The 14,301-nt window shown below is 41.4% G+C and overlaps 1 protein-coding gene across 2 annotated transcripts in view; it reads left to right on the top strand.

Annotated features, from left to right (window-relative positions):
• Positions 1-3,566: 3,566 nt before the first annotated feature.
• Positions 3,567-14,301, top strand: part of GREB1L (GREB1 like retinoic acid receptor coactivator) — a 258,611-nt gene continuing 247,876 nt past the window's right edge. For both annotated transcript variants that reach the window (XM_081252044.1, XM_081252045.1), the window contains exon 1: positions 3,567-3,663. The gene's annotated coding sequence lies outside the window, so the exon portion shown is untranslated. The remainder of the gene's footprint in view (positions 3,664-14,301) is intronic.

Here is a 14,301-nt window from a genome sequence, read left to right on the forward strand (position 1 = left end):
AGTGAGTGATAGCTGCTCTAATTTGGTCCTTTTCTTTCAAATGGTGGATCTTCTCTTTATGGTTAGTGATATTTTTTATCTGCTCATATTTATAAGTGGAGATCTAGATCATTTAGCATCGATAACTGACATCCCATCTGGAATTGGAGAGACCACTGTTCAAGTCCCCATAGTGGGTCTTACCCTCTGAGGATGATGGTGGCAGGGTGGAGGTTGGTATTCAGTAGTAAAACCAGTGAATTGGCTTTGAGTAGGAAAATAGTATCTCCCTTCCTCATAGAAGATAATGGTTATGATGGTGCACAGGATGCTGAGCCACCAAGTCTCAAACCTTAAGCTGAGAGAGAAAGGAACAGGGTGAGGAAGCAAAGAAATTAATTATTTGAAACTATGCCCAGGAAAGAACTTTACATGGGACTATTGGCACACAGAACTCAATGGAAGCAAATAAATATGAAGTCTACTAAGTGTATGAGGGAATTGTATGGCCGAATCGCAAACCCAATTTTAAAAAAACTAACTGTAAATGAACTCTCAGGACCCCGAACTTGAACCAGCAGGAAATGGGCTGTGAAAACTGTGAGTCTACAAGGAGGGTTGTGAAAACTGTGAAGTCTCCCAATAACCACTTCAGATGTGGCCATAGAGGAAAATGAATAAGGAAGAGACTTCCAGTGTTGAGCCAAGGGTCACAGAAATTAATGCAAAAGGGTATTCATTCTTGAGAGCAGAACCAGGACGTAATAAATCATAGAACTTCCCCCATCACTGAGATGGAGGATCTTCCCAATAATCACTCAGAAGGATTCCATCATTTATACGGACCCTGACTGCTCTGAGTCATATTTTTCACTGAACTTGGTTCTAATGCAGCGTATCTGTGGAGAAGCATTTGGGAATCATTGTTATGGAGAAGAGGAGGGATTCGCAGATGATAGCAGTTAACATTTTATAGTCTGCTAGGCATATGCATTGTCTCAATCCACACAGCTACTCCCTGAGGTATGTGCTATCATGATGCTATTCTACAAATGGGGACACTGAGATGGAGTCCAGTAACTTGGTCAGGGTTATATAATAGGTAAGTCTTGGAGCCAGGATTCAAAACTATGGGGCCTAACTCCAAAGTGTTTACACTTAATTCTGTCACATTTTATAATCACAGAAGTCTATTGGGCATGATGAGGGATACATAAATGTCAAAAAGGAGACAAGACATATACACAAATAAATTCAAGGCAAGGGAGTTTGTTATCTAATGAAGGAGACACTGAAACGTTTTCAAACTACCAGAATATAGATAGATTACCATCACTAACTTTTAACCTTGTTAGGGACTTGTTTGTTTACTGATGAATCACCAGTTCTCACTTCGCCATCTGGCTCACAGTAGGTGCTCAATAAATATTTGTTGAATGAATACCAGAGTTCTGTAATATTAGTCTAAGGTCCTTGAGCAACTGTGCCAAATTTACCTTCACATCTTCAGAGTCTAGTGTGTTTGGCGCTCAACGAATGGTCCTTGAACTAAACTAACAGAAAACTGCACTGTGGTTTTATGTAAAGGCTGCTCATTGTTCCCAGTTCCCTTTTCTTTAAAATGGAAGGTGTTCCCTTCCTCAACTCTACAGACCGTGTGACAGACTGGGTTTTTCAAAAGATTCTCACCGGCTTTAACCTCTCATGAGCTTAGTTTTTATTCATGGAGGTGAACTTGAAATCTCAAGTTTCTACTTACTATCTTTTCCACATGTATGACTGGTTTTCCAGTTGAGTTTGATATTTGATTCCTTTTGGATACCTGAGCTATACTCTTAATCAGCTGCACCTTTCTGTGTTGTAGTTATTTAAAAACCACATTGATCTCATTCGGTAAGCCTGTATTGTGTGCAAGATCCAGGACTGTGGCAATACAGCTATGACTGAGAAAGACATGGTTCCTGCCCTCGTGGCACATAAAAGTGTTCCTATGTGTTTTAAAAGACTGGACAATAGGGATTCAATTGTAAAACAAAGCAAAAAACATTTCTGCTCCTTATCCCCATAAGGAACAAAACGATTTTAAAAAAAGGATGGCAGTTGGGCATGTGTTCCCAGTGGAGGAGGGAGAGAAGACAATCCAGATCACAAACAAATCGCTTACTTTTTGCAAGTCACAACTGAACTATGGCTTGAGTTATCTTCTGGTGATTCCGGACTTCCAGTCAGAGTCAATTCCGTCTGTATTGACCAAAAGAGAAACAGGGGGGAAAAATGCATTTCGGTTCTTAAAAAAAAAAAGGGGGGGGCAACACGGGCAAACAAAACCCACTGACTTAGGGATCATATGAGATCTACTTTAATTGAAGTTGTCTTTAAACGATAATTGACAATGATACCGAAACAACAGACTGATAACCAACCTGCTCGGGGCAGGGCACGGCTGTAGCATCCCCACTGCCAGGAACCAGCTGACCAGGCCCCAAAGGCACTACAAATTGATCAACTTCTCTTAACCTAGACTCTTCCACCACATCCAGCATGGACCTGCTTCTTCCGGAGTGTGGGCCATCAGTAAAGGAGTCTCGTCGCCCATCTCTGGCAACAACGCCAGTTTAAAAAAAAATGGAGCTACAGCTCTAATAACCAGCTGTGAAAAGTGGAGCCATATCTGTCACTGTCGAGCCTCAGCATCTCTGGAGAACGTTTGCTCCCGCCGCGCCCGTCAAGGCCCTGAGCCCGCGGTTAGTGGCTGCCCTGCGGGCGGAAGAGCCCTCTCGTCCCGGCAGGCTCGGGGCGAGCCACCGCGAGCAGGCAGCCTCCGTGAGCGCCCGGCCGGGGTCGGCGGGCCGGAGGGAATGCTCGTCAAGGAGGCGCCCAGGCGGCTCTGGCCGGAGCTCCCGGGTCGGTTTGGTTTTGTCCCCATCCTGCCCCCCCCCTCCCTTTCATGCAAAAGGCCAAGGGGTTTTGACCCACCATCGCCCAGACCGAGTTCACGCTTAGGGCCCTTTCGCCGCCGTCCAGAGGACAGAGAAAGCAATCGCGCAATGAGGCGAGGGCACTCTGTGAATGAAGGTGGAGTCGGCGAGAAAATCATTTTTCTTCTTGGCTGCGCGCGTCAGCTGCCCCGGGGGGTCAGGCCTCCTTCCCAGAAGACCCCCTCCACACACCCGCGCCCTCCACGCCCCTCAGTGGCCACACGCATCACTGGTGCCGCGGAGTTTGGAAATGGAGGCGCCAGCACACTGGGCTGCGGGCTCCACACGGGGTGGGGGCGTTCCCGGAGGGTGAGCAGGGAACCGTGCGCCCACTCCACTCCCGGAGGGCCAGGGAGCCCTGAAGGGCCCTCGCGGGCGCCGAGGCGGCGGAAGGCCGAGAGGCGGGGCGGGGGGGAGGGGGCGAGGGGGTCCCCGCCGCGGAGCTTCTGGGGAAGCGGGAGGGGCAGCACCTGAGGAATCCGCCTCCGGCCGCAGCGGCCGCCGCCTCGCTCCGCCCCGGGGAACTGAGCGCGCGGCCAGCTTGCCTGCCAGAGAGACGCCAGCCACCGGCGGCGCTAGCACCTCGGAGGAGGGCGGCGGAGCGAGCGGAGCGCGGCGCTGCGACCCGGACTGGGGGTGGGGAGACGAGCCCCGCCGAGGCGAGGGCCACCCCTGGTCCTCTGCCCTCGCGCGCTGCCAGGGCCAGGTGAGCGGCTGCGGGGACTCTGGGCGCGGGGAGGCGGGGAGGTGAGAGGTCGCCCGCCGGGCGCGAGTGCACGCCTCTGCCCGGCAGGGGCTGCCCTTTGGCGGGCTGTGGACACCCTGCCTGCGCGGGGAGGCGCAACGGCTGACTTTTTCTGGAGGGATCGGAAGGCGGAGCGGGGGTGTGAGCGCCGGTGCGTTTGTGTGGCGAGGGCGGACGCCCGTGCCAGCCCCGGACCCGAACCCTCGCGTCAGCCGCCTGAGGAGACCCAGCCCGTGCGGTCCGCGCCCGGAGGCCAAAGGCCTGTCACCCCGGCTCTCGGCGCCGCCTTTGTGGCGGGAGCGAGGGAGCCCGAGAGGGGGCTGAGGGAGGCAGCGGCGCGGCGGGGAGCGCCCGGGACCGGCTCCCACAGCCCGAGGGCTGCTGAGGCGGGTGGCCCGGGCGGGGGGACGGTGGGTAGGGAGGCGGGGAGGTGACGCGGGAGGATGGAGAGAGCTCAGAGGGGCAAAGTTGAGAGCGTCCAGCGGTGGCTGGGCGTTTGCTCAGGATCTCTGGGATGCTTTGCTCCACGCCAAATGTCACTTGGTCACGAGCGCGCGCGCGCGTCTTCCGGCCATCATTTCCCTTTTTCGTGAGTGAGTGAGGACGACCACTCTTGTGCTGAATGAGACACAAAGGGTTGTGTTGACAGCTGACCCTGACACGAGTAGACAGCGAGGTGCGGTGTGTGCCCTGGCCGGGGAGGGTGATGAGGAGGCGGTTTGTTAAAGTTAATCAATTCCCTCAGTCCCTCTTCCGAGCTCCGTGAAAAGAAGCGATCGGTACAGATGCAGTTCGCGGGGCTTCTCAGTTAAACGGAGCCCAAGTCGGGTCCAGAGCCTGATTCATCTGCGCGGGGACAGCTGCTGCCTCCCGCGGAGGCGACGGAGCCTGGATCCCGGAGAAACTCCTCGATCCTCTCCTTTCCTCAAGGAACGTGACTGTTTCAAGGTCCTTATCCCCACCGCGGCCTTCTGTTTCCTGTTGAGAAGATAGAAACCACATTTTAATTTCTGTTTTTCACCCCTTAAGAGTCCCCTCTCCACCTCGCCCTTGAGGTGGGAAAACCCGCTTAAATCTCATGTTAAAATCTAGCCATTTAAATATGGGGAAGAGCTTGTCCGAAAAAGGTTTTTGAATTAAATGCCCCCGTTAGAAACCTCTCTTTCCTCTGAACATTAAAAAGAAAAAAACTTTAAATCCTGGAATTCTCTTTGAGTTTTGTGACTGTGTTGCTTCCTTTTCTTTCGGAATATTTCTGTGTAGTTTTACAAATTGCAATACTGAAAACTTAAAATGGAGAAAAAATTTAAATTGTTTTATTAAAAATAGTACTAGAACTACGTGCATGTAGGCACGTGTTTAAAGGGCAAGTTTTAACTAATGAATATCGGAAAGTTATATACATAGGGTAGAAATTGCAAACAGCAGTGTAAAGTACGCCCTCTGACTCAGAGACCCGTACTCCCAATGCCCTAGTCCTCCTCCCCAGAGGCAACCACTCTCCTCAATTGTATATCCTTCCATAAGCCTTCTATTAGAATGGAATTACATTGTGGAAATAGAGGATGAAGGGAACTGAATATATAAGACTGAACTGTGTCTCAGTGGTGATGGTTCTTAATTTGATATCCACTCCTGATGATATTAGATCCTTTTATTTAGCCTAAGGCACTTATCAGAGTGCTTAAAAATCTTAGAACAAGTATTCAGTGCAAAGCAGAACTATTAAACTGTTATCTCCCCCCTCCCTCCATCACCAGTTTCTCTACACTTGGTTTTTTATAACCTTTGTTGGGTTTTTCTTCCATTTTGGAGCTCTTTAGGAAGTAGAGAATGAGAACTGTAGTTTATTCTATCCAGTGCAGTGCACATCTGAAGACATTGAAAGGATATATGAATACTCCCATTGACATGAGATAATATAAAAATTTCATTGGTATGGGAGAAATACGAAGGCCAAGTTTAAGACATTTGGTCACATCTCTTAGTTCCAGGCCTGAATTTGCCATAAACTAGCTAAATGAAGTAACTTTCTAAGAAATGCTTTTGTTTCCTACCCCAGTTAAATAAAGGAATTGAACCATGTGGCTTCAGAGTGTCCTTCCGACTCCAAAATCCTGTGATTTTTGGTAAAATGGTAGTTCTGTAGGTGTCCTAAGACTGGCTAAGGATAAACCAGTTGGATCTGTGGGTATTAGACAGTGGAGTGACCAAAAAAAAAAAAAAATCCTAAATGGTAGATTCATAAAGAGGAAGTCAGAGATGTTTAAACAACATTTCTGCTCTTGTGAAATTGATATCATTGGAGAACAGCTACTTTACTTTCCCACAAAATGTCTGTTTATGTTACTGATAGAGGCCAAACCCTGAATGGCCCTCTGTGCATCACCTTGTATGGCTAAGGAGAGTGAATTTTCTTCACAGCTCACGATGCCATTTTTAGGGAAATTATTCTTACCAAACTCTTACTTTTCTTTTTGGTAATGTGGAAATAATGTTCATTGACCTACTTCAAAGGGACTTTACATAATTTAATTAGTGATTCTACAAGTATTTAGAATATGAATAATCCTTATAACTAAGCTATTTTAGTTACTTTATAAGTATTCACTTAGAGATCATGTTCTTAGCAGGAAAGTTTTCTAATCTCTAAAACACCTGAAACTAATGATTCCTGGATGGGTGCAGAGAGCTGAGGAGTGATTTCAAGGTTATGAAAGTAAAAAGAATTAGGTGATTTTAATCACTATATATGATCTCAGTTAAGGGATTTCAAACGTACACCGTAAGTGGTGGTTACAAAAATCATTCACGTTAAAGAAGGAGATCTCATACTTTGAAGATTCCGAGTCAATAATAAAGAATATTATGTAATTAGTTTGTATGTCAGTAATATAAATAAATTATAATGGAGTTTTAGGAATTGTTTGATTGGGGTGATAAGAAATATGAACTAGAATGGTACATTGGTAAGGGTGCTTAGAGAAATCTTGATTGACAACACTAACAAAAACAAAAGAAAATTAAGTACTAGTACTAGTAATGAAGTTCTTCTAAAATGGAATAGTTTTTGTTTTTTGCAGCTTCCTTCCCACCCTTACCATATGAATATGTATTTTTACAGATGTCTTATCATATTGCAGGCACATTTTTACTCTGATTTTTTATAAACATTTTTCTATAATTTACTTTCTATTGTTTGCAATTAGTTTTATTGTATCATGATTTACTTAGCTCTTTCGCTATTTTATGATTTTCCAGTTTAAAAAATATATATAATGGCCACCCACATGAATGTGACTTTCTTATTCTTCTTCTTTAAAATTAAAAAAACAAACAAACTTAGAATTATTTCCCTGGAGAGGCAGTATAGGTGAGCTCTAAAATTAAAGGTTCAGTGTCCAAACATAGCTCCATCACTTATGGGTAATATTGGGCAAGTAACTTATTTTCTTAGAGCTTTCTAATCTGTAAAGTGGGTATAGTAATAGCTCTCTACAAGGTTAAGATTAAAAGCAGTAATGCATGAAAACACATGTAAATGTTAGCTCTGTTTTTAACTAGGAAATTTTTGTAATTTCCAAATTACTTTCCAGGAGGATTACATAAATTACACACAACAACAATGCATGTGCTTATGTAATTTTATTTATGTAATTTTAAACATTTATATTATTGTGACTAATTTGATCAGTGTAAAATTGTATCCCTTTGTTTTGATTTGTATTTCTTTGGTCTTGTGCAAAGTGAGAGGTAGTTTTCTCAGCAGTATTGCTACAGTTTTCTACTTGGAGTGGTGGAAATTTCATCACCTCAGTCATTTGAACTAGATTATAAGACAGACAAATAGGACAGGTCAATTACAACACTAATAAGTGAACCAAATTTTCCAATAGGTTCTTTCAGATTAGTTGTAGTTTTCTTGTATTCTCAGCCGATGGTAGTTTTTATTCGTTATTGTTTTTAATCTTAAAAATATAGTTGTTAAAATTAATCAATAATGTTATATATCCATTCTATTTAAGTGAAAATGCAATCTTCTCTTTTTTCCCTTGAAGGGCTGATTTATAATTAGCATTATTATGACCCAATTTAGTGGATTTTTGCTAGGAATGCTTCCTAAAACTTGGGGGAAAAAAATCAGAGCAAGTTTCATGATTGCTAATCATGTTATCTTTTGGCTACCAATGGATAATGAAGTTATATCCTCTAACTTGAGTTCTTATACAGTCAAGGTAATTTAGACTACACAAAAGCATGCTCTTGTAAGTTCTGGAGTTCCAGCAGCCCTGATATTTCTGGCAAACACACACCCAATGTGGATAACAGCAGCTCTTTGTGCTCCTGAGCCCCAGGAGGGCTTCCTATTGTGTACTCTTCCTTCCCTCCCATTCTTGACTGACTGGTGATAGCAACTCCTCCAAGTCCAGATGTGAAGCTCCCACAGGGACGCCTCTCTTCTACCCAGCTCTGTATTTATCTCCACCACCCACCCCTTCAGTGCCTTTGCTTTTGTCCTATGACATAGAGAATTCACTCTCTTTGCAAGGTTGAGGTTTCAGATTTTATTTTTAATTTATCGCTATGCTTTTTGAGTGTCTTCAACAGTCCCTACAGTGGAAACTATAGGCACAATTAGCATAGATTAACACATAATCAGCACTGGATAAATGTTTGTTGCTGTGAACCATATCTTGTATGGTCTTCTCTGTTCCTGGGCATGGTTCTATTTTTAAGGTAAAAATAAAAAGCAAGCTCTGGTTGTGTGCTGGATTACTGTTTGCCTATATTACCAAGGTTAGGAATTAGGAAACGTACTTGTTATGGCCCTTTTAACTTTTTCTGTGTTTAGAGGAGATTCTTAACTCTTGTGCCTTTCTTTTCTTCTGTAAAATGGGATTAACAATTAAAGTACTGCTCTAATTATCAACCTTCTGCACAGAATTGTTGTGAAGATAAAATGAAATAATAAATGTGGACATGTTTTAGAAAAAAAAGGATGCACAAATTTGTACAGTGTTGTCATAATTACACATTATCACTACACTTCCAGGACTGTCCATATCTTTGAGAAAGCCTCATCTCAATGTGGAGCTGCACTGGGAGCTTGGGGTTAGATGATAATTCTTGGGGCCCAATCCAAACCCTGAGGGTAGGGCCTGTTCTGTCTTTTAACAGCCCTTCTGATGCTGAACCACTTTCTAAGGAGTAGTAAATGTCAACAACCACTAGAAAAGTATTCTTTTGCTAGTTAAATATTAGTTATAAGATAATCCAGAGATATCATAACATCACTTTTGCGTGCTAAGTATGAAATGAAAGTTAGCTATTATCATTAGCTGCCGTTTGCCTTTTAACCTCTCAGAATTTAATTCAGAGCAGGAATTGTAAACTCAGGTGCTTTTAGAGGCCAAGCAGGTAATCTGAGTGAAGCAGGACACCTGTGAAATAATAGGGGATGATAAGTCCTGGTGGGCAAGAAAGTCTGAAGGTGGCATGATTTCTAAGACTGCACTGATTTTTGCCCGGTGTGTCACTGTTACCAGATCATTTGATTTTTCAAGTGGAACTGGAAATTCATATTTTTGTATGAATTTAATGTTGGTAATAAATTTTAAAGAAAACATATGGACCCAACAAAACAAATCTGGAAGCCAGATAATTTCCAACTTCTCAATTAATTAACATGGGTGAAAATATTTGCATTTGAATGAGTATGATGACAGAAAAAAGCACCCTGTTCAACATTATTAATAAAGAAATGCACATAAAAACCCCATAGACATATTTCAACTTTCAGATTATAAAGATTTAGATCAATAATATCTAACATTGGCAATGGGTAAAGAAACTGTTACTGTTATACACTATAAAATGAAGGCAAATATTACAGCTTTTTTGGAGAGCAATTTGGCATCATGTATCAAGATTTTAAATGTCTGTACTGAGACTTCCCTGGCGGTCCAGTGGTTAAGACTTCCCCTTCCAATGCAGGGGGTGCAAGTTCGATCGCTGGTTGGGGAGCTAAAATCCCACATGCCTTGGGGCCAAAAAACCAAAACATAAAACAGAAGCAATATTGTAACAAATTCAATAAACACTTTAAAAAAAAGGAGGCTTGATTGAAGCTGTTAAAAAAATTTTTTTAAATAAAAATAACTGTCTGTACCTACCCTGTCCAATATGGTTGTCCCTTGCAATGTGTGGCTATTTAAATTTAAATTAATTAACTAAAGATTCGGTTTCTCAGTTGCACTATTCACATTTCAAGTACTCAAGAATTGCATGTGGCTGGTGCCGACTATATTGGACTGTGATGATGTGGAACATTTCCTTCATAGAAAGTTCTTATGGACAGCACTGGTCTAAACTCTGACTCAGAAATTTCCCTTCTAGGAATTTGTTAGAAAGAAATAACTAAACAAATGCAGATAGTAAAAACATCACCTGAAACATTATTTATAAGAGTAAAAAATTAGAAACAAACTAAACATCATGTTTTTACTAAAAATTAGGTTGCAGTAAATATCCATGATATATTGTTATGTAAAAGTATCTCTGTTGTCGAATGATTTTATTTATTTGGGTAGATAGCTTAGGTACATAGAGATTAGGGGAACAAATTTTCTCTTCCCACAAATGATTGTAGGTATAACAGAGCTTTCCCTTTCTAGCCTAGAGCTCTTGTCATGTAGTAGACTAGGTTGACTTTCACTAAAGAACAAGCAGAGGCACTTGACAGTTCGCCAAGCTGCATCAGTATCACCTGGGTACCTGTGAGAAATTCAGGGTCTCAGACCCCATTCCAAGCCTCCTGAATCAGAATCCCTGGCGGGGCCCAGCGATCTGTATAGTAACAAGCTTTCCACTTCCTGCCTGTATCTGCCTCCTATCACTGAATCTCTCAAGCTTTACTTGTTTTATCTTGGCCAAGTGAGATCTCCTTGAACTCTATCCAGGCACCATTCTAGGTGCTTCAGAGGCTGGCTGCAGTGAAGAAAACTAACAAACATCCCTGTCCTTATGGGAATCAAACAATAAGCAAAGGAAAAACTGAGTAAAATATGTTATATTTTAGGTAGTGAGAAGTGTTAGGGAGGAAACTGAAGCAGAAAGGGGACTTAGTGAGATGGGAGTTGAGATTCTCTTCAGGGTGTCACTGAGAAGTGACACCTAAGTGAGGACCTGAAGGCTGTGAGGGACTGAACCACTGGAAGTTTAGAGGCAGAGCATTCTTGGCAGTCGGAAGAGGGGTAACTAGGAGGCCACTGCTGCTGAAGAGGAGAGGCGAGTGAGGGGAGTGAGGGGGGATTAGGTCAGAGCTGTAATCTAGATCTTCTGACTGCAAAATTCTTTGTTCTCTCTAGTGTACCACACTCCTCAAATTCTTTGGTTAATCAGTTTGTAAAGAGATCAGACATCCTTAAATTCACTGTTTTTCAGTGTGATCTCTCAACACCTGCCTTATTCGCCTGGGGTGCTTGTTAAATGTGGATTATTGGTCTCGACCTGCTGAGTTAGAGTTTCTGGGGTGGGACCCTGGAATGTGCATTTTAGTGATCTTCCCAGGTAGTTTTTATGGACACAGAAGTCTTAGAACCACACCTCACATTTATCATTCTGTAAGTTTAGTTTTTGTAGAGGAGGTGTGCCTAAAATTCTCACCACTGCCTGTGGAGGTCATAATGAGAAGATGTAATTGATATAGTGTCTCATTTACTTCCTGCATCTTTAAACTGATTAAATCAACACTACTTATAGTAAGTTTATGTGTATATCTCTGTTGGAGTATTCAGCAACTGTACGATTATTGTCATAATTCTTACCCACATCAGAGGATGGGGGAACCTTTTCACTTGAGGGTTCTGTCTCCCCCTCATCCAATCTGTTCTGCTTTTTGGAAAGGGCAAATTTAAATTTAATTGATTTTTAAATTCATATTTTCTTTTTTTCTTCTTTTCCATTCTCTTTCTCTCTTTCTCTCTGGTCCCTCCTCTCTCTCTCTCTCTCTCTCTCTCTCTGCGTCTTGTTTCTTTTCTTCTTCCTTTTCCCTTCTTCTTGAAATCTAACCATCGCAAATTAAACACCATTAATGTTTTGGTCACCATTATTTTATGTATTTCCATGCATATTTATATATATTTACCAACACAAACAACTTTACATGATAGGGTCATATGTTTTTTAAAAAACTGTAGTCACGTCTTTTAAAAAATTCAGGAAGCCTAAATTCCCTCTTTACCCTCCCTTTTCACCTCAACAGTGTGACCAATCTGCTGTTTATTTTGTTAAAACTTTTTCCATGATCATGTAACCTAATAAACCTTGTATATCTTCAACATCTTATATATAGTCATATTTCATATATATATAATTTATTTTTTCACTTAATACTTAATAAAACACAGGGATATACCTCTAAGTCAAATGGTATAGCTCTTATTTATTCTTTTAAATGACTACATAATATTCTGTGGTATACATATTCCACAAACAACCATTAACTTTACTGAAGGATATTCATTTTAACTAAACAAGAAACTAGAGCTGTATACTAAATGTGAGGCATATCTGATTATATAATTTAAAAACATTTTTGTAAAGCAAAAAAGAACTGAAGACAAATACTACAGACAAATGATAGATTGGAAAAAAAATCTTTACATATGCAGGCAAAAGATTAGCATCTCCGGTATATAAGGAACTCTTCACAAAATGATAATAAAAATATTTTCTAAAGCATAATTTTAAAATTGTTTACAAATGATATGCCTAGGTCATTCACAGAAGCACAATTCCAAATGATCAATAAATATGAAAAATGCTTAGCCTTATCAGTTGTTTGGAAATGCAAGTTAAAAATAATAGTAAGCTACACTTGACACCTACTTGATATTAATATAGAACTTTAGTCCACACTGAAATTTCCAGAATTAGTTTCTTTATTCACTGAAAATCTGTGCAGAAACTTTTTTCTGGAAAGTTATATTAAAGCTATAAAACATAATTATTTTCCAGGTTTTCTCATTTGCTTAGAGAATTTGAGGGGAGATTGACTTTTATTCCTTTTTAGACTCAACTCTTAGCATAAGGAGTGAGAACAGAGCTTAGAAAACTGAAGTTTGATATCAATTGTAGAACTTTTTTTTTTTATTCCAAAGGGTTTTCTTCCATTTGAAGATAGAAATTGTTGGATTTTAGAGCCATAGGTCAATCCTAAGAGGAAAACAGGGCCACAGGGTTTTACTTGACTTCCCAAGGTCACCTGGCTATACCTGCATTCTTTCTGGTTTACTGTCCTGTTCCTGAGTATCTTTTCATGCCTTTAATTTCAGCTAATGCAGAGAAATCACATTTCAAATATTTTTCCATTTTCAAAAAAGTATTGAATGTATAGCATTTAGAGAAATTCAGTTGTTTAGATTTTAAGTAGAAATAATAACGTGTGAGAATAATTTTAAAAATCAGCAAAGGCATATCACTTACAATCCTACTGCCCTTACAAAATGAGCTGCTTCCCCAGTTTTACCTCAAGTACTAATCTATATTCATTAATGATTTTGCAAATGGGAAGAGTTCGCTAATATTTCCAAAATACTTTGGTAACTTTGATTCAGGCCTTTTACACTGGTCTGCCTGACCCTGTCTTTCCTTTCTTTTGACGTGTTTTTCATGCATGTCATTTTTAAGCCTTGAACATTATTTCATATCAGTCTCAACCTTGATCAAATGCCTTCAGTGGCTTCCAGTTGCCTACCTTAGCATTTCCCAGAGCCTATCACCCTAAGCCCTAGTATTCCAGTCTAATGCTGTCAGCTGCATGGAACTGAACAAACAGCTAAAGATGTTAAACAGTAATTAATTCCTTATATCCCCAAAATATATGGGGAGAGGGAGGGGAGGGCAATTCTTGGGTTAATTCAGGTGCTTGATGATGTTGTCAAGGACCCAAGTTCTTTCATTCATTCTCTGCCATCCTTAATTTGTTGGTGTTTGTCTTCCATCTTGTCCTTGCATCATACCAAGGTGTCAGCAGCACACTCAAGCCTCACACAGCTCTGACTGGAGTCAGAAAAAGTTCTGTGTCTTCAAGCTAAATATTTTTTAAAGAGTTTACCCACATACATAGATGTCCCAAATCCCATTGGTTAGAATTTACCACGTTCTCATGTGTAAGCCAGTCGCTGACAAGGAAAATAGAAATACCATGATTGGTGTAGAATAATCAAGATTCACCCCAGAGCCTGAGGAAAGGTCCACTCTCTGAGATGAGCATGTAAAACCCAGGGGTTGTTAATGTTGAAGAAGATCAGGAGATGGTTCGATTAGACAACTAGCAGTGTGTGCCATGAAATCCAATTTCTTCAGTTGCCTGCAAAGCTCTTTATAATCTGACCTAATGATAATCTAATATAAAACCTCTATTTTAGGCAAGCCAATCAGTTGTCTTTCTTGTCTTTCTCATGTGCATTCCTACCTATGGCTTGGCTCATGTTTCTCTTAGAAATCTCTTCCTATTCCCTAGAGCTGGCTGTGGCTATTTAAATTAAAATTAATTAAAGTTAAATAAAATGAAAAATTCAGTTCTTGAGGCATACT

This window comes from Mesoplodon bidens (assembly GCF_964165515.1).
Source record: "Mesoplodon bidens genome assembly, chromosome: 13".
Classification (NCBI taxonomy): Eukaryota; Metazoa; Chordata; class Mammalia; order Artiodactyla; family Ziphiidae; genus Mesoplodon; species Mesoplodon bidens.